Source organism: Pungitius pungitius, chromosome 10 (assembly GCF_949316345.1).
Source record: "Pungitius pungitius chromosome 10, fPunPun2.1, whole genome shotgun sequence".
NCBI lineage: Eukaryota > Metazoa > Chordata > Actinopteri > Perciformes > Gasterosteidae > Pungitius > Pungitius pungitius.
This window is the reverse complement of record NC_084909.1, coordinates 259,697-281,149: the sequence shown is the minus strand read 5'-3', so window position 1 is coordinate 281,149 and position 21,453 is coordinate 259,697. Positions and strand designations below refer to the sequence as shown.

Below are 21,453 nucleotides of genomic sequence, written 5' to 3'. Positions count from 1 at the left end.
GTGGGTTGCAGATGAGAATGAATCCTCCGTTTGATCCAAATACTGGTAACAGGTAGAGAGGGTACGTTACCAAGGTGCTGCTCATTAACATTGGAGCCAAAGTAAAGTGGCTGAATCATCCTCTGATGAAGTCACCGTTTCCTTTGGTTGGGACATATATGGTGAACCCTGTAAACCTGACGCTTTAAGTGCGTCATGGTTTGCAATTACCTGAGCCAGCTGACTGCCAGTCATCCCCTTTGAGTGATCCGGTTGGTGCAGTGGAGGGTGTTTTTCACGAGTTCTTCCTCAGAAGACAGGAGTAGAGGCAGAGGAGGCCTCCAAAGATGTTAAGTCTGACAGGGACAGTAAATCAGCAGCAGACCTTACGATGGAGCATCATGCGGTGGCTTTAATCCTGTGAGAATCAGTGTGTGCAGAGCGCTGCGACTGTGTCACACCTCCAGTCGCACTGAGTGGTATAAACTCCCTGGCTCGGTCCCACTGATGTTCCCACAGAGGTTGGCACTATATAGGGTCTGGGGGAGGGGGGGGGGGAGAGAAAAGAAAAAGAGACTGATATAAACACTTGACAGCAAAACACAGTACAATCCGACACCTCATACATTGACATTCTTGAGATTATATTCCTTTCCCATGATGCATTGCAGCTATTTATGCGTCGCTGAGGTAAAGATAGAGACTTCTATTCCGTCTTATCTTAGCAGAAAAATCTCAGAGAGTTTCTGTGCATATATAAAAATGAAAAATAAAGTGTCCCAAATTTAGATTTGCTGCAGCTACGGAGGAGGGCGGGTGGGGGGGCGGGTGGGGGGGGGGGGGCAACGTCCCTTATGCATCGTATTAGCAAAAGCGTGGTTGTTGGTTCTAAAATATACATTAAACTGCGAGGCTTACAGTGGTGATTTAGTCACTGGCTTTGTCCCACGCTGACAGCAGCATTGTGAGCCAGGAGAAGCAGCAGGGGGGGGGGGGGGGGGGGCTTCCCGAGACTCATCCAGAGGGAACTCGGATTCTATTAAACGCCTCCTGCCCTCCTTCTCCCAAGCACCTCCGACCCGCTTTCCCCACTGGCACCGCCTCCAGCTCGGGTCCCTCATTGACCTTTCTAGACACGTTCCTGAAAAGCCCCAGACCCCCCCCCCCCTGACCCGGACCTTGCCATTCCACTGTGGCTCGAATGAGGTTGTCCATGTAGCTGCACTTCTCCTCCTCGGCTTCGGTTACTAACGAAATAAAAGCCGACAAACAGAGCTCCAGGTGGGTGGAGCGAAAAATCAATTGTGAACATGCAACCAACAAGGGACACAAGCAATTCATCTCATCTTCATTCAGTCTCACCCTGAGACCTCCATCACCTCTGGTGGATTTCTTTTCAATGATTATTGCACCATGTATGTCCATGTGGTCGTTTTTGAAGTCTCGACTTATGAGTCAACGTTATAAGAGTGTGGTAAAAAAAACTAAAAAATCACAGAATTTCACATTTCAAGGGGGCTACAATGTAAGAATTGACCAAAGCCACACAGGAACAGGTTTGTCAGTTTGTCCAGCTGTTCCGCTGAATTGGGGATGATGTTGTAAAGACTAAATATTCCAAAAACCTCTCACTCATCTCCAAATACAATCAGACAGCAGCATAAACTGCCTGCCCAGCCACACAAAGGCATGAGGGGTCTCGCATGGGACTCATTCTAAGGACTCATTCTAAGGACTCATTCTAAGGACTTATTCTAAGGACTCATTCTAAGGACTCATTCTAAGGACTCATTCTAAGGACGGAACGGGACATTTGTTGTGCATGGACAAAGGTACACTTCTCATATCCAACGAGACTGATGGCTGTAATAAAAGACAAATTCTATTGTAGAATATTTTTCTTCCCTTTTGCTTTTTCCTTTGTTGAATGTTGTTAAGTAAACTTTAAGTAAGTTATAATCAAATCGTTGATTTCAGCCTGAAGGACAAAAAAGTGTCTATTTAACAGGCGTATGTCGATTATATACAACATAATATTAATGACATAGAATATTATAACAAGATTCTGCACATGTGGGTGGATGCTGCGCTTCACCATCTCCTGCCAATCACCATCTGTCAAAATGATTCTATTTGCATTTCCCAGAGTTCATTGTTGAACCGTCATGAATTTCCTTCATGCTTTAATCTTGTGACGATCCACTGACTGAAACATTTTAAAACAAGCTGTGCATCAGCAGACAAACGTCAAACTCAACTAAAAGGCCCCGAAGAGCCCCCTGCCCCCCCGAAAACAAGCCACACATTGGATGCAATCCTTCCAGAGAGGCGACGTCTGAGCGTGAATGCGGCTGGCTCTGGCAGAACGAGGTACAGTAGTCGGGTCGGTCCGGGGGGGTCGCGACCTCAATCAACTGCATGTTTACCGCTCGCTGCACGCCGCACGCCGCGTCCTGCGCGTGCCGGGCATCAGTAGTTAAGCAAGCTGACGGGGTCACGGCACTGATCAGATCAGTTAGAGGAAGCCATTCGACGCCCCCCCCACTCAAATGGGGACTCGGTTTGAGTTGGTTTAAAGCATTTTTAAGCCCTATATTGTAATGCTTTCTTTCTCCCTCTCTTATTTGGAAATAATTATAAATAAAAAGAAAGAAAAAACCCTTTTGGGCTGGAAGTTGAATGGTCCTGTTAGCTGTCCCAGAAGCACGTGATTCATTACAAGGCGAATGTGATCAGACAGGATGAAAAAAACGGCAAATATCTGGCCCCAGAATATTTAAATATGGATAAGCTTCAGCGAATCTCTTAATCAAATTAGTTTCGTCAAATACTATTACAGAGAGCAAATCAGTAATTCACTTCACCTGAGTGTATTTTTAATTCAACGAACAATTAGCAAATTCCCAAATCATCTCATCTCCAATATTTCTTGGCGAGTGATTAAGATCCAGTGAAAGAAAAAGTGAAACCAGGCAAAGCTCGTCCGCACTATGCTGCTCAACCCGTTAAAATCTAATATCTGACTGGGAGACACCACAGAACTATGCACCCAAGGTGCCTTAACGTGAAAGGCCCAAATAAAGATGAATGACTAAAAAAAGTCTTTTTTTAATAAATATATCAGCTGACATGTTAAGGCAGAACAACTGCAGACAGCCTACACAATGACAGGCATGTGTTCGTTGTTATTGATGAGAAGATGATCAACAAGATTAAGACACAGATCTCAGAAGGGGAAAAAAAGCGTAAATGCCGGATGCGTTTATTTCGGTGCAAAGACATGTCCCGTACAAGGTTAATTGTTAATGTTTCAGGTAATTCATCTTCAGTGAAAACAAAAGCAACCCCTTGAGAAGCTTTTCTCTCTGCAGAAATAGAGCAACAAAAAAAAAGGATTTGGAGCAGACACACAAACCCCCCCCCCAACAAACAAATGTCTGTGCAGCAGGAGCCTGGAAATGATTCCACAACAACCCCAGAATGAAGGAGAAGGAGAAACAAACGGTTCCTGGCTAATGGGATCTGTCTTGTGTGGTTGCTCCACCTGGCCTCCACTTCTCCACCTCCGTTCATTATGAAGAGAAGAAATGTATAATTAACGCTCGCTGTAATCCTGGTCACATGGGACCGGGCCGAGCAAAGTCTTGACTGCTGAGGAAATAGAGGTGATTGTCACCCAAAGAGGGGGGGGGGGGGGGGGCACGCTTGCTGAAGGCGGCCTGATAACACGGGTCAGCGGTTGCAGGGACCCTGAAGCCCAGAGTGTTTGTCTGGAAAATAAGAAAATGCGTATCTATTTATGCAGGGTGGGGTGTATTTATGTGTGCGTGCATGGGGAGGGGGTGGGGGGGGGCTGCTTCACTAGCCTTTCAGAAGTGGTCCAGAAATACCCGAAACCTCCCACAAGACCTAATAGAGGGGGGAAATGTGGAGGAGCAACGGTTAAATGAACAGTTCTTGCAATAAGTGGTCACGCTGTGAGCTCTTCACCCCGAAGAGTGGAACCAAAATTCTAGCATGTTTGAAGAAGGCGTCCTAGACTGTGTAGCTGCTGTTCAACACCAATAACTAACAACACAGCTTTTATCTGCTCAAACTAACTTGGACTTTTTTCCATGCAATGTGCCGCAGTCTGACAATAACAGTAAAAGAAAAACTACTTTATGACTCAATTCCCCTCAGCCACTTCTAACGAGGCTTTGCATAATCAATGTGTGCATTTTTATCTTTAAAAGCAGAATTTCTAGATCAAGGCACGTCAAGGATATTTTTTGGAAATAGAGCGTCTGTCAAGAAGTCCGTAAGAGGTCAACCAGAGAGTCGATGGGGGCTAAAACGGTAGCACAAGCGCAGACTTGAAGTCAGAACTAACACTTTCCTCTTTTTTTCTCTTTTTTTCACGTGATCAGAAACATTATTATTGTCTCATGCAGTCTCTCAGTTCCAAATGTCAGAACATTATGTTCACTTTATTCAGCGACCTTTACAGACCCATCAGCACTGCAAGCAGCACTAACAAGCCACCCTCGCACAGCTATGTTTCTGTCTCGTGCTGTGCTATCTACATACTGGAAACAATGAACCAATTGCTATGCAATGACCTATTGCTTATTAACGTGCTGAAAGACACCTATGTGTGTGTGTGTGTGTGTGTGTGTGTGTGTGTGTGTGTGTGTCGTTATCTGAAACTGTGTTGGGGATTAGAGCAAAAAGCACAAGTCTTATATCAAGTGAAGACAGTTGATCAGATGGATACACGCAGACATTCACAGTGATTTATTTTCTTGGTTTTAGGGAATTAAAAAGATCGTTGGCAGAAGCCAAGGGCAACCGCCAAAATGTTGCTTTTGATTAGATTTTTTTTTTCCAGCCATCAAACTCCAATCCATGACACACACACACACACACACACACACACACACACACACACACACACACACACACCTCCCTGCTAATCGGGCGGTCTGAGCTCCACTGCCTCAGAGCTCAAAGTTCACATTTTGAGGGGTGAGGGGAAACCAGTTGGCGCTTTGTGCTGCTCGGTATTGTGCAGGGAGATAAGGGCTCGGGGACAATGGAGGACGCCCGCCACGAGCCTGCAGCCGCCCGGATTATCCGAGTGCAGCCACGGACCGAGAGAGAGGGGCGAGGACGGCGAGGACGGCGAGGACGGCGAGGACGGCGAGGACGGCGAGGACGGCGAGGACGGCGAGGACGGCGAGGACGGCGAGGCGCAGGCCGGAGCGTTCGGGGATTGTTGCTCCAGGTGCAGGACGGGCACTCAGATGAGCGTCTTCCTGTATTGATTGGTGGGTGTTTCAGGGCTTTACACCTTGACCTTCCATCGATCCAGTTCCTCCTGCCAGTGTGGATCGGGATCGGGGCACTACTCTCAGAGGCCGGCCCCCTTTACTGGGTTTCTAAAGCGCTGTTTAATCCTCTCCGTGGTGCACAAATCTACGGTGTGTGTGATGAGTGGTGGCGCCGTGGAGAAATGTCAGTGTCGCATCTCACACGCAGCCGCGTGCAAACACAGCGGCGCCATTAGCATCGCTGGTGTCACTCAAATGTGTTGACCCTAAACAAAGCTGATGAGCAGGAAATGGAGGTGACGCAATTTGTCCCTCACACCGCGGATGTTTATGAAGGGTGTAACATGAAAGGGAATAAGTGCCTCCTCGTCTCGAGTACACAAGACAGTGTTTTGGCAGCTGCAATTAGGCTCTTGGTTGAGCGTTTGGTGGGAATTGTCTTCCCTCCTTTGCAGGCTTTAGAAAAAACACACAATACTTTTTGGAGATTAGGCTTTGAATGATGGCAACACAATGACGACAGGGGAGGGTGGCGCCTTTCGAGTGGCGGGCTGCTCACGCTCCCACTGCAACACAGGCGACGACATAATGAGCGGATGATGATTTTGATTAAGCTTCTGCAGCCTCAAACAAGGTCAAAGCCAAGGTCAAAATGTATTGAAACCTCTTTTTGTGATCACCACGCTTGATGTTTTGGGGATTTCAATAGTTTTGGTTAGTCAGTCCTTCCATATACAAACCTATGTAGTGCGACTGTTTGGGAGATTCCATAAACACGAGGGGCTTTAAATAGCAGACGGTAGCTAGACTGTGCTTTTCATTGCTGAAATGGGTTATGTGTATTCTACTGCAGTGGTTCCCATTCACCTCGGGCTATGAGGAAACAGAATTATTCAGTAAAAAGAGAAGAGCAGAATAATCGTTATATAACATTGTAGATTATTATCCCAACGCGCAGCTAGCAGCACTAAGGCTTCTTAATCTCTCCCTGTGACAATCAGAACAAAGTCCCCTCATCAGCAGCTCCAAAGGAACAAAGTCAATAGAGAAAGGCAACTTGGTGCAAAATGTGAGGGGTTTCCCCCTTTGTATTGTAGTTAGAATCTACCAAGCCATCTCCCCATTGGGTGCATTTGCATTGTGTGGCACTAGTAACATTTTGAATGTCCTATTTATTATTAGGTTGTTTTTATAACTAAAGCAAAAAGTGGATTACGGCAGTATTCTGGGGAATTCCAGACAGCCTTTGAAGACATTACCAAAACTTGGTTCTTTAATATGTTGGCTGTCAGAATATAATTGAATAAGGATAATTATTTGGGTAAAAATAGGAATTAAAGGATAATGTTATAAAATACAAGCTGTACTGGCCTTGAATTATGCAAGCACCAAACAAAAGAACCTGTAGGTTATTGTGCAATTATTCTCCAGGTATTAGACCCGACCTCCCGCACAAAATACAGGAATCCGTTGGGAGCTGGATTATGTGTTAATAAAACCAAACAAGTGACAGCATGTAACAATCACATGCTGATACGCCTGCAGGAGCTGAATATTCTTGGCAAGTAAAAGTTTACAAATTTGTCATGCTGTAGAAAAAGAAAAGATGTGTTTGAGTAGCATTTAGCTCCGAACATGAAGAGAATATCCTCACGATACGTCTCAGTTTACCAGATGGAACAAATGCTCAGAAGAAGTTTGTTCTCTTTGTAGTCCGGACCGGTTCGATCTTCTACCAGTCGAGAGGTTGACAGGCAGCTGTCAACCTCTTTTTCCTACTCAAAACTCACAATTATGCTGGAAATCAGGGCAGCTCTGCACGTCTAGTGCAGAAATATATGAGCGCCACAAAAAATTGTCCATTGTTCAAATGGAAACAATAATGTTCAAAAAATAACACAAAAATGTGCTTAGTTCTCGTGTACTAACGTTGAATGACATATTTTTTAAGAACTACTGCTTGTGGCCTTACTCATAAAACATGTAACAGATCTCAAGTTGACGGATCGGGTGGCGTATTCAAGTCAGATAACCTTGTGTTAATGAATATTAAAGAAACATATGGTCCTTCAACTATGCGGTATCGTAACGTTGTGCCTTCATGCTTCATGCAGCTGGAACCAGCACATCACGGAAAATGAAGAATAACCTGAGAACAACCTGAGATCTATTAGGATTTAGCAAACCGACAGTAATTCTTTTCTCACTCAGTGTTACCAAAATAGTCCCCATTGTATTTGCCACAGAGACACATGTGAAAAATGGAATAAGACACGCAGAGGAAGCTTTCTTTTCTCAACGAGTTAATCCGTGCTGCAAAGTCAGAGCATGAAAGGCAGAAATGGAATATCACAGAAAAATCAAGCGTCTCTCCGCTAGGACGGAACATCGGTGGAATCTGCTACGATGCTGGAAGAATGCAAACAATGGAACAGTTTTTGTGGAAGTGATTGATTGGACTTTCTACTTTAAAATGACCTTCAATTTTGTATTTTACTTAACTAACATGTCATGGGGATGGGACATGAAATTATCTTCGTAATGTATTGACCATAAGAATCAAAACAATTGATTATACATCAGTTACACCTTAAAGCCACACTTTCTTGACTAAGCAAATAGTGCATTATTTGTACTGCGACCTTTCATGAGTGAATTCCACAAAAGATGACTTGAAAGCCAGAGGCTGTCTTTGAAATAGGAAGTCAAGAGGTCAATGGCAAAAGACAACGTGGAGGTAACTCCCGTTGACTTACATTCGTGAACCATCTCTCATAAGAATCAGGCTCAAAGTCAAAGTATCTGACCAGCCCCCCCACCCCTACCCACCCACCCACCAAGGCGAACATCTTTCACAGCCTTTGCTCCGCCATACAACCCCCAAATCAAAGGCTCTTTGATGCAATCGACTCTTGTCGTACAAAGAGGGCCCGAATGCCAATGAGACAGGAACAAAACCCCCTATCCGACAGCCAAACAATGCCTGTAATGGCGTCCGCGTGTTCAGGCGTCATTGTGCTCGTCAGACTCGCTGAGCTCTCAAATAGTCCTCGAGTTCATGTTTGAGTCTCGGAAAACACATGAAACATGGAGGGCGTCTATGCTATTGCCTCAGCGCACCTTCCTCCTTGCTTCATGACACGGCTCAAAGAGGATACAGATGTGGACTTCAATAACGCGCCCTACAGTGAATGGAGCACCGAGTACCGTCTCCAGCTGGGGAACCTGAGGCCGCATCAAGGAAATGATTCTTTGGTGATTGTACGAGGATAAAAACAGACATTAAATATATCCACATTTTGTTGTGTTAACACAACGGAACCACGATCCAACCCTAACAACGGAACCACGATCCAACCCTAACAACGGAACCACGATCTAAACCTAACAACGGAACCACGATCTAAACCTAACAACGGAACCACGATCCAACCCTGACAACGGAACCACGATCCAACCCTAACAACGGAACCACGATCCAAACCTAACAACGGAACCACGATCCAACCCTAACAACGGAACCCCAACCCTAACCCTAACTAACAGCAATCCTACCTGACCTTTTTGGCAAAGCCTCCGTGGACATTAAAGAGCGGCTGGCGTGTGAAACCTGTCGGCCCGTCACCCCACCCTAAAGTCTCCAGGCGTATCGGTCATGACGGAGCGCTGTGCGTCGGCAGAGCGCTCCGTCGTGACCTTCCCCCGCCGCTGAGCCCATTACGCTTCAATTAACGACGGCGGCCTGCTGCGACCAGAGGGAACAGCTGCTGGGCCCCGTGCGGCGGTAATTCAATGAGAGTCCCAGACCGGGGGGAGAAATTTGATCTACCAATCAGATACACCTTTGCACAGGGGGATACTAAATTCACTCTGTGCTGCATTGAGCCCCGGACGGAGGAGCGAGAACCGTGACCCGAACGCCACGAGGCTCTCACAGTGTGCGTGAGGTAGAGTGGGAAATATATAATAAATATAATCAGATTAGTGGCTATGCTATCAACTAATGGGTGCTCAAAGTTTACGTTAAAGCAATGCAGGGATTCTTTTCAATTGCATTTATTTATAATCATTTGAGCGGGTGATCCTGATGTCGACTTCTAAATAGACTTTTTGCTTCAATTGTCCCAGCAAACCCCATCATTTGGAGGGTAGTTGGGAGAACAAAGCGAGGTTTAAAGCAGTCACAGATTCCGCCCAATACTGTTTCAGCATTACGGTGAGAAATGAGAGATGAGAACAAATAACAAAGAAAAGGATTTCTATCAAACAATCAACATAAAAGTCATCATAAAACATGAAGTCTTTTACAGCATCCACGGTCACCTTGGAACATTGTGCTTATGATGCAAAGCAACCCCAAATCCTGACAGTGCAATTAACATGAAAAATGTGAAACAATTTGTTTGTGCAGACAGGGTTTCCCCAGGTCCCCCAACAATGCTCACACCTTATCTGCCACTTCACCAGGAGGCCTGGAGAAGGTAATTACACGCAGGCCCACTAGCCTGGGACAGCACCGATGGCCTGATTGGATCTCTCCTTGACTTGACCTCTTGGACGTCGGGTGACTGAAACAGGGCTCTACATCCCGACAAGGAACAAAAGCGTTACTTAATCAACTGATAGAAGCTGCAGATAAAAGCGCCCTGATCCCATTAGAGCTAGAAGTAACCTAGCCGAGAATGTAGCGCAAGCATCCTGTGGGGCCTTTACCCTTCACCAGGGGTCTGGTTCTTAATAAACAACTTCTCTGATTGCAGAGTCTGCGGAACGCGTTCAAAGGGGAGGAAGCAATGAAACTTTGTTAATCTTATCATTGTTTTCGTATATAGGGATCACCTGAGAACACCCGAAAATAGATAAAATGGACAGGCAATTATTTTGTAGACCAACACCATGAGTCCTGAGTTGACTTACTGAAGCCGTCCTAATTTATACATCTTTCTCCAGAGAGTAGATATATCCATACATTTCCCCAGCGCTACCAGGATACATCCATCAGACAAGAAGGTGCTACTTGCAAAAAGCTGTGTGAAAAAAATAAACCTCCAACACATTCACATGTGTTAACAATGACAAGCTCTCACCAAAAAAGAAAAAAAAACGTGATTCCAGGCGAGTGGTAGTTTGTGAATTATTTGATTAATTTCCATTGTAATCTTACAAAAAGTAATTTGAACTGTCTTTGAACAATTAAAATGGAGCCATCAATTTTCTCCAAGTGCTGAAATATAATTATTCCTGAGGAATATGTTGAGACAGTGATCCATAGGAACTCTTATGTGTACAAAATAAGCTCCAGGGAAGAAAAGCCCACCTTTTACTGGTCAGGTGGGAGAAGAAGCCGAGGAGGTAGAAACAATCGAGTTCAGCATCATACCGTCATGCAATGTCCTCCTTATCTCCCCCTCTCACTACAGTCTACAGAGCAGGGACGGGACCGTCTTTGTTCCTTTTGAATCTCCTAAATCTACTCAGGCCCTCGGTAGCAAAGCGCTGCGACAGCTTCCTCACAACTGTCACATTTGAATAAGCGAATCCGAGACAAGAAATGGAGTCCTGGATCAACACTCACTAACTGTGCTGTACTGAATAATGCATGCTTCATAACATCAGTGTACGGCAGAGACAAGTGAGACAGAGCCGAGGAGGGACTCGCCTGCTGTGAATTAGACATTTGGAAACTTGACAAGTACTGTGACACTGCTCTCAGTCTCAGTTGTAGATGCTTTATAATCAACAATTAAAAAAAAATTAAAAATTGCAGCTGTTTAGAGAAGTCTGTCGCTCTGTGTTTGAATGCGACCATTAATACCTTCAGTCGAGCACATTTTCTAACCAAGTCAGAGAAGAACAGATGGGAGAGTGTGTTCGATACTAAGATGCAATAAAAGGCCTATACGATAAAACAAGAAAATTCAATTGATTTTCCAGATCTTCAAAAAGAGAGTATTTAATGGCTTTGGAGGTTTGGCCATGAAAGCACCTCGTGTCCTCTGTCTCCATCGTGGTCCTGCTGCACGTGAACAACCAGAGACCAGCGGCCTCCAGCATCAACACACGAGCCTCTAACGCCTTGAAACTGATTTCACACAAATGTCAAATTCACAAACGTGCTCTTGATCTTGCAAACAGCAACGTGTGTAATGAGCTGTTTTGTTGTTCATCACCGCAGTCCATCATTTGAAAAACCATTACGGTTTTAAGGTTCCAAGAAGATATTGAATTCCAATATCTCAGTGACACATTTTATTGTTTGAGTGTTGGACTTAGCATTAATTTTTTTAATCACTTTTTCTGTGCTCATAAACTTGTTTTTGTTGATTTGCTTCTTGTGTTTCTTTCAATAGCAGGTCATATACTGCAGGACACATGCATCCTTTAGTCTGCTGCTGAAGGAGAAATTGTGTGCTATTTCACAATTTTAAAGCAAAAGACCTGAGAACGAAAAGCAACATTCATAAGCCCCTAAGAAAAAGGTTCATTAAGCCCTAATTGTCTGTTTACATCTTTGTGAATGATGTCCTTCAAGAAAGAAAGAATCGAGACTACGAGGAATTAGAAGAATCTATTTAATAATGCCTATGCCATGGACCGGGTGATCATTTCATTTACATTATTATTATAGCGTGATAGTCACATGTCCATCTGTCCCTGTTGCTGAGCTACAGCCCCCCCCCCGTCCATGTCTCTGCTTCCTTATCCTCGGCACTGCTACCATTAACATATCAAAGGAGCATTTGTGACTCTGGTTCAGGAATAAACCAAATCCGTCTGGGGAATAATGAGCTCTGTTCTGGCTGATGTTGCCTGTGTGTTTTAACACCAGCATTGTTATCCTTTATTTGAACAAAAGCACGCTGCTACATTAACTCTGAGAGGAAATAAAAGGTTATCAAACCTTTCTGTGTCTCCCTTTCATCAATACCCTCCCAACCAATGTATTTCCTGTCCATTATATTTGTAGATTGTATGATTTTATGTGCAGTTTTACATTTGGGTTGAGAAATATAGCACATTAAATGTTTCTCTCAGCTCCAAAGAAGATGTGCTGATTGAATAAACGACACCTAATGAAGTGTTGGCCGGCAGGATGAAAATTAGCTGAGAAGATATAGCTACCAGTGGTCTTTTATTCTTACTTTGTCATAATTAAATGTGAAACTTTGATAGAAACCCCCTGGACTATATTACTCATTGATAACAATTCAAATTGTATTAAGCCTCCCACAGTATGGAGCTCTAATCGTTGCTCTACCAACTCCTGGGTGGGAAGATTCTGCATGACTTATGGACTGGTGGTGTGAGTGCTCCATCTCCTTTGTTGGATGAGGCACTTATCTGATTGTGCTTCCCGGATAAGAGAGGACGGAGAAAAGGGAGGCTGAGAGCGGGCCTTTATTGAACATTCTGTCTCTGTGGAGAAATCTGGGTTGGCTCACTTTGTGAAAGCAGAGACCTCACTGTGGCCAAATCCAATCAACTGTTTTGAGGCCTGACAAGTCCAATCAGTCAGCGGGTGGTTGCTGCCCACCTCTCGGCTTCAGTTCAAGAGGAAGGCGCTGGGAAGACGGTGCAGACGCAGGAGCAAAAAAACCAATGTTGCTGAAAGATTACTGCAAGAAAGGCAGGATGCCGCCGCTCTTCTGCTATCTTGATGACATCCTTTTTTTTTTTAATGCATCATGATCAACCCTTCAGACGAGAAATAAGCTTTTTGCGAGCTCGGTTGAGTTTCCTCACCATTACAGAAAGCAAAAACATATACTGTATATATATATATATATATAGCATCTTGTAACCATCACTTCAATTAAATTGTGAATTGTGTCCTTTTAGCTATGGAAACACTTCATAGAGGTCTGAAAGCTCTTTTGTACTGCAGTCGTGCCAGATGAAGCCCGCGGACCATCAGCGTCTTGGATTCATAACGCCTCCGGCTGAGAACCAGATTGCACAAACAGAGGGAATGAACTCCTCTTTGAAATAGAGAGTCAAAATAAAGAGGAGATCAGCAGGTGGGTATTTTATCTTTACAGATCAACCCTAAATGCAGCTCGAGGTCTGCAGCAAAGGGGCATTCACAGCAAGTTATCAAAAACACAGCTTTTTGTTAGTTAGGATCAGCAGCTCGGCATCAGTGGTCCTTTTCCTCCTGAGGAGCTTCAAAAAGGCCTGGGAAAGTTCCCCTCCTGGTGCTCACGTAGGATCTGGAGGGATTCATAAGGGTGCTGGGATGAAAACCAGTTCCCGTGACTTCCATGACTTCAGAGCCGCTTTAAAAAGGAAGATCATTTCTTTTTTTTTATTTCAATACAATCAGAGGCCCAGCACTTGTGATTAAAAAGTGGGTTCGGAAATAGAAAAATCTGATGGTGAGACGGTCCCAACAAGGGCCAGTGCAGCGGCAATTAATACCATCAGAATGATCTCATTCCAAAAAGTGACAAAAAAAAGAGTAGTTTTGAACAGTCAGACATTTGTGGCAGCAATGTGTGAGATGAAATGACTGTCACAAGGTCAGACATGAAAGGAATAATACCCACGAGTGCTATTCATCCGCCACAAAGGATTGGATTATAGGAACATTAGCATTCAATGTCAGGATATCAACTTTCACATATTCATCTGTCTACAGTCAAACAAACTCCTGAAACACTTGCAGATCATCATTTTTGAGCTCAGCGACAATATGTAAGAATAAACTTTTGTTTTACTAAGATCCCGATGGAGTAAACTGTACATCAGATGAAATGCCGATGCTGCATCTGCCGTTGATGGTCAGCGTGGAACCTGATTGATCGGCTCGCTGATCCAGATCCGCGTAACATCTGGGGCTCGAAATCAGTCTGAACTCAGAAGACAGTAACGCAAAGAAGTCTAATGATTTCCTGCCAAGCTTCAGCCGCCTCTGATTGCAATTTTACGAAAAGAATACCCATGTATTATATTACACCTCATATGGTAACATCCCAATATCATTTTCTCTCTTAAATGCATTGCAATTCAAATATAAGGCGAATGAAATGATTGGAGTCATCGCTTCACTATTAAAATGACACTTTGCAGTGTTTGAGGAGGCGTTGTGGAAGCTACTGTTGGAATGGATCACACAGCTGGAGTAGTGTGTGTGTGTGTGTGTGTGTGTGTGTGTGTGTGTGAGGGCCTTAAGATGCACACCACAAACACCTGGTGACTTCCATTGTTTAGTTAGTGGAGCATTGGTAGTTCTTTAAAAACAACCGGTGTCCTATAGGTTCACTCCTCTTAAGTGTTAATAGTCTAATGCTGTATTCTCAATGCTTTCATTTTCTAGTGAAGGACGTGAGGTCAAATGCGCTCCATCTTTGATGAGGTTTAAGCATTCCTGGTGTTCAAACTGTGCAGTGAGCTGTCGGTTCTTGTTTTCACAGCAGATGTTCCTATTGTCAATGAAGGCAGCAGGCAGGTGTTTGCTTGGATGTGTGATGTGTGAAAACCGCCTGGAGAAGATGTTCATGCAAAACACCGGTCACGAAAACCGCATTGGAGTTTTTCAAATGTCTTTCTGATGGTCTTGATGAGTGCAGACGTATGGAGTCCACAAACCCAAAAGTCCACAGTCACTTCTAATTGCAAACTAGAGTTCATACATGCGATCTGTCCTTTGGTGCCTCGTCCGGGGAGTGCATCAATGTGGCGATGCACGGCATCCAGCCTGTGGTTGTACCTTGTTTATCTTCTTCTGTTCTTAAGCAGTAATTAAAGCCCATGTTCAGCATTAGTCGGTCACTCATTAAAACAACCCAATATTACCTCCAATAACAGAGCGGCATTGGTTGCGACGCGCCTACAGAGCCGTGGAAGTGATGGATAACCAGCGAGCACCAGCCGGCCCCGGCGAATCCTATCTGCGGCGCATTAGTGTACGGAGTGATTCCCCTTCCAGGGCGCTGGCTCGTGGCCACGAGACACACTCAGCAAACAGCACGGAGAGGCGCCAGTGGCAGTCATTACCCCATTCAGAGGCGCACGGCTCATCCTGATCACATGCACAAGAGCACGGGAACTGTTTCTAGTGGTTGAAAAAACACTCACACCAGCCCGCCTGCTGCTGCAGGTTGGAGTGTAATGAGATGATGAACTGCCACGGGACGTTCTCCTGCAGGAGAGCGGAGCAGCTCCACGGGCCGCCTTTCGGGGGAACTGTAGAGAAGCGACGTCGGGGCCACGAAATGGTGCGACGCCATCGACGTTTGGGTTTGGTCGGCATTAAATGGCTGTAAATAAAAGGCAGTAAAGCCGTTTGTCTGATGTTGGCCGCGTCCTTCACAGGACTTATTGTGTTTGCTGCAACTTCATCTCCCCACCGGAGCTGGTGCCTGCTCATCGCACTTTTAGAATGTTTATTAAAAACAATTAAACTAGATAAGCACAGCTTGAAATCGTAACCAGGAAGTGTTTAGCTTGCCATGTAGGCGGCGAGGGCGAGAGGTAGATGGAGGGAACATCAGTAGATCACCGAGTCAGAAGAAACGGGAGGATTCTTACTGTGTGGGCGTGTTTGTCTCTACGGGAATTCATTACTAAACTGATATGCATCCATGTGGTTTCATCACGGCCCTGAAGACCAAGCATTTACATTTTTACATTACATTTACCGTTTTCGCCGACGCTTTTATCCAAAGCGACTTTTGCAATCAAGAGGACACCAAAACCAGAACAACAAGAATCAAGAAAGCCAAACATCATACGTGCTAAATAGTCCAGGTGCAGTTTCAACAGACAAGCATTACCATTATGAAATGCAAAACAATGCTTAGAATACTTAGAGAAGCTTGTAATACATAATTCCTTATGATGGCCTTTTGATTTCCTGGGCAGACATCGTCAGTGACGCGCTCACCCAGCGGAATCGTCTTTGGGCCCCACCAGGCGACACCAGGTGCACAATATCGGGTTCTTCACGACTCACATATTGCTCATTCTCATATCGTTTGTAATTTCCAAACGGAGGCAGCTACTCATCATGGAACATCAGATGAGACGCAACATTGGCATTAAAAACGAGAATAAAAGCACGGGCTCACCCTCGACTCTCGCCTCGCCGGTTAAAGTCTGCGTAACTGAGTATGCATCGTCCACCTGGCAGTCATTACTGGTGACATTCTCTCATCTGAACGGTCTTTCCTTCACGATTCCATGGGTCCGAAAAGGGTGTTTGATGGAAAAATCTGTACTAAACCTTTAAATATCAAAGCGGCATCACTTCAAATGAGAGGCTGCACATTTCCATCAGAGTGTTTTCACCACAGGTCATGTGGTCTCTTCAGGTGAGCAACTCTTTTCTTCTCTCATTAGATGTAATTACTGGTGACACCTCCACGACAGCGGGAGAATAACGAAAAAGATCAAGTCAATTGAGACTGAAGGTCTCGGGGGGGAGGGGGGGGGGGAGAAGACGTGTTCTTCCAGCAGGAAGCGTATAGCTGAACTAATTCTATTACGTGAAAGGAAGACTTAGTGAATACAGCCAGTGATCCAAAGTTAATAGGGTGATGGAGATCCTAGCTAAAGGCCACTGGGCTGGACGGGGAGGCCCACCATCTTTTGTGACAGCATCCTTCAGCTGCCTGACAGCTGTAAAACCCCCCCACAAAGACCCGTGTGGTCAGTTAGGAAGAACAACTACAAGCAAATAAGCTGGTTACTCGCTCAAAGACCCTGGAGATGAGGCATGTTCCAGCTCCTGCATTTGTATTCCGAGGTGGTCGGGGGCCTAGTGTGATTGAAAATAGTTGCGGTGTTGGTGGGTGGGTGGGGGGGGGGTCAGTAGATTCAATAGACCCTGGGGAAAAAGGTGTTTGTGCTCTGAGCAGCTATGTGAAGTAGCAATAACCAAGCTGAGTGTAATGATTCCTACGCCCTAACAGCAGCTTTTCAGATTCCCCCCCGTCAGGCTGAGGGATAGAAGCACGAAACGTGACACCCACCATGTCAAAGGGAGACGTTTGATGAGGTTTCCATCCGTGTGGGATTTCTTTATTCAGGCCGGTCTTAATGTTCCTTGCAGATGGTTGCTGCAACTCGGCATCTCGACTCAACTTCACAACGTTTGTGCAACACACGCGTGACGAATTCAAATGAATGGAACACGCTGAAAACCATATAAATAAACATAGAGATGTCAGTGTGTGGTGAGCAGGAAGGTCTCGCTTAAGTTATTTGACCTTCTGTCGATGCCGACGTGATGCTTTTACTGCCCTGAGTCAGCAGAGGAAGCCCCGGTGCTCCCGTCATGGTTAATCACCTGATGAGCACATGTCACACCCCCCACGTCTACCCGCAAATAAACCCCGGCCGATGCAAACAAAGGCTCTTGTGTTTCCAATGTTAACCATTTAGGGCGTTAATTTCTTGTCCTTAATCATTACAATCTACGCATATTCAAATGTCCTCCGCAATTTGAACACCGCAAGGTCAAAAGGGTCTTTCTTCCTCTATTGTGTTCTACATTCGGCTCATATCGACATCCACACTGACGTATAATCAGTTTGATTTCTATGGATTTTAGGCTTTAAGCTGTGAACAGAAATCACACATCTTAAAAATGTGAAGTCGGCAGAAGCAACCAAACACAACCTCATTTCTCTCAATTAATAATTAAGGATTCAAGGTTACATTAAGCATCTGGAGACTTGGCTGGGATGGTCTCTAAGTAATCAACTAGTGGTTTGGATTAGACTTTAGACTGGATTTAACCAAACATTTATTTAGTTTTTGGGTAGAGACTATTAGTATTATTTATTGATCAGTTGATAGACTCATTGCTTTCCATTTTAGTCCGTGTTAGTAATAACTCCAATAAAAGAAATAGGGCCAGGTGGTGTACTATAGTACATCTGATAATCTGCATCGAAGCAATGAATGAAAATGAAGATAACGACCACAACACCAAATCAGTCAAACGTCTACTTAATTAAGTGAGCAAAAGGGACGTGTAGATGCTCCATAACTAGAAGCACCAGATGGACCCGTGCAGCCATTTCAAATAATAAAGTAGCCCACGAGAGACAACGGTATCCCCACACATCTCGCTCCCGATGTCTCTTCTCCAAACAGACGACGGTCCTCTCCTGTACAACCTGTGATGTCATCTCTCGGCCCTGGATCCTGCCCACGTGCCCCGATCGGCTTACACAAGATTAATTATCACATAAAGGCTCCAACATTAGCAGGCTACAAATTCCCCAAGACGCTATGAGAGTTAAAGTGAACATAAACACACGCAAACAGTCACACACACGCACACACACACACACACACACACACACATACACACACACACAACGCACACACAACGCACACACACACACACACACACACACACACACACACACACACACACACACACACATACACGCACACACAACGCACACACAACGCACACACACACACACACACACACACACACACACACGCACACACATACACGCACACACGCACACTTGAAAACGGTTTGTTTTCCAGATATTAAACCTTGCATTGTTCATTCTTGCAGCCACAGAGGCTGTAACTTGACCAAAGGTCTCGGGGGGGTGGGGGGGGTAACAAAGTGCCCGCCTCCCAGAGTCCAATCCACCACCCTCATATTTCAATCAATAATAAGGCGGGATGCAATTAGTGACTCGGACGGGCCGTGAGAGTCACGTGACGGATCAATCGCGCCGAGAGGCGGCTCACTCACACCGTGGTGATTCACAGCCCACAACAGTTTGTACCCCCCCCCCCCCCCTCCCCCGCTCAGCCTGAATCCATGCCATCTATCTTCTTTATATGAAGCATTCAAGGCTGGAAATATGCATCTGTCAAACGTCCCCCATTACTCCGGCTGCCTGTCACACCTGGGGCAGCTCACAACCACCACAGAAGAAGACTGAGTGTGGCTGTCAGCAGAGAGAACCCTCAGCGGAGTGAAAAGGCTCCGGCTTCCTCCGGTCCTCCCTTTCTCTGACTCTAATTTCCTCAAATTGTGGATATTTTTTTCTGGGGGGGGGGGCCTTAGCTCGTATACTGTGCTAATGGCTTCTTTTCGCTCCCGATGCATTAACACACTCTGCTCCGCATTAGTGTGAATTAAAGAATGTTGGTTTTGTTCAGGTTGTGTGCTGTGAACTAGCGAGGGTTCCCCCTGCGTTGCAGTCTGGGGGGGTTGCAGGCGGCGTTGCTACCAAACCGCTGCACTGTGGGCTCCTCCCGGCAGGGGCCACGACGCGGGCAGCCAACAAGTCGCAATGTGGGACCTCACAATTTAAAGTGCAGGTGCGCGCTTCGGCTTCTGCTATCTGGTCTCTCACTCCCAGTGTCTTCTCACATCACAAAGCCATTCCTCTAAATTCCCTTCAAAGTCCAAGAGCGTGCTGCAAACTATGTCATGAATGAAATATAAGCACACCCCTGTATTACTTATGAGACCTAACGCAACTTTGCTTTGAGCTATTTTCAGAGTTCATTTAAATGTATCAGTGTGATAAATACCCTCCTTCCACAGACCGAGGCGGTACGCGTCACCCCATGAGAACACATCAGCTACACATGAGCCTCGGAGATGACTTCCACCGACCTAATGATGTCTCCATCAATCATTACTGTTAAAGCCTCATAATTCCAATAAGGCTCCTTCAGGTTATTCTAATGGACGGCAAGCAGCAGCCGAGCCCCCAACAAGACACGATTCAAGTGACACTAATGGGCTCCACTGTTGGATTTCAAGTGTACAAGGTGCTATTGTTTATTTAAACTTCAGAGGCGGAACACTGCTCATGCATTATCTCAAGCTCATTTGAACATCTCCTCAATGACAGAGAGCAGAAAAGATGGCTACTCCAGACACAAATTCACTTATTCATTTGCAAAGAGAACTCGTTTTGCTCCATTTGCTCACAATGTGGCAGAACAGATTCACCACTGTGTCACGTAGTGTCAATTAGATGACATTAGATGACATGTCTAGAGACAAACAGGATGTGTGGATGACAGCAACTGTCTTTCATCTTTTATTCTAGCGCCAACCAGCAGGATGCCTTCACCGCATGTGAAGTCCAACCCAAACTGTACCGGAGAGACGCCCCCACATCAGCTCCTCTGGATTTTATGCTCAGCTCAGTTTAGATCGATGGAGTCCACCTGTCACCTGCTGATCTGTGAAAGAACACCTGAGTGTCTCTTTGCTGACTTCCTCCCGTCAGCATCTTATTGGGGAAAATCTGTTTTTTTCCCTGTCTTGTTCCACCGCTGCCTCCCCCTCTCTCAGCTTCCTTTCTCTGTGACCGCACCAAGTCTATCTGGGATTTTCATCCGTGGTCCTCCGCGCAGCGGCGTTCCCACAGAGCCACAGAGCCACGGAGCCACGGAGCCGGGCCCCTGAAGTTGTTGTGGTCACAGCTCACCGGGCTCACGGGTGTGAAACAACTTAACACAAGCTTCCTTAATGCAACCGGACTTCCAGCTGGAATCCATGGCGACCAGAAAGTATCAACTTGTGTTCATTGGAGAATAGTCAATAGGGTTCTTCTTCATCTTCATCTTTTCAGTATTTAAGCCCATCAGTGCAAAGTGAATGCATCACAGAAAAAGCTCTTACCTGCGCTGCTGGTGTGGCGGCTGCCGTGTGTAAAAGATCCCGCCTCAGCCTACGGGACAGAGTCGGAGAGAAGGAGGGAGAGAGGAGTGGGAGAAAGCCAAGGCAGGGGAGGGGGAGAGGAGAGAGACGACGAGCGCGGATATAAAGAGAGGAAGAGCAATCAGAGGGAAGGGGAGAAAGTGTCCGTGGCCACGGAGAGAGAGAGAGAGAGAGAGAGAGAGAGAGAGAGAGAGAGAGAGAGAGAGAGAGAGAGAGAGAGAGAGAGAGAGAGAGAGAGAGAGAGAGAGAGAGAGAGAGAGAGAGCGGCGCTCTCACACATCGCTGCATTACACTGAAGGGGATGTGCCGGCTGTGGGAGGTGGTCCTTCTCAGTCAAATGACATCTGCCTCTCTCTTAAAAACCATTGGCTAAGAGGGATGGTTTTCTAATGAGCCTTCCCCGCAGTCTCCAAGTGAACACACCCCCTCTGCATACGCACACACACACACACACACTTACTGTGCATCCTACAAAGATTGGAAGGTCTTTTGTGTCTTTCC

At 45.6% G+C, this 21,453-nt stretch overlaps 1 protein-coding gene across 1 annotated transcript in view; it reads right to left on the bottom strand.

The window, feature by feature from the left end:
* The window catches only part of thsd7ba (thrombospondin, type I, domain containing 7Ba), a 101,834-nt gene extending 80,662 nt beyond the window's left edge, over positions 1-21,172 (bottom strand). Inside the window, exons 1-2 of the mRNA XM_037488499.2 lie at positions 20,914-21,172; positions 211-518 (exon numbers count right to left, since the gene is read on the bottom strand). The gene's annotated coding sequence lies outside the window, so the exon portion shown is untranslated. The remainder of the gene's footprint in view (positions 1-210; positions 519-20,913) is intronic.
* Between the last annotated feature and the right edge of the window lie 281 nt (positions 21,173-21,453).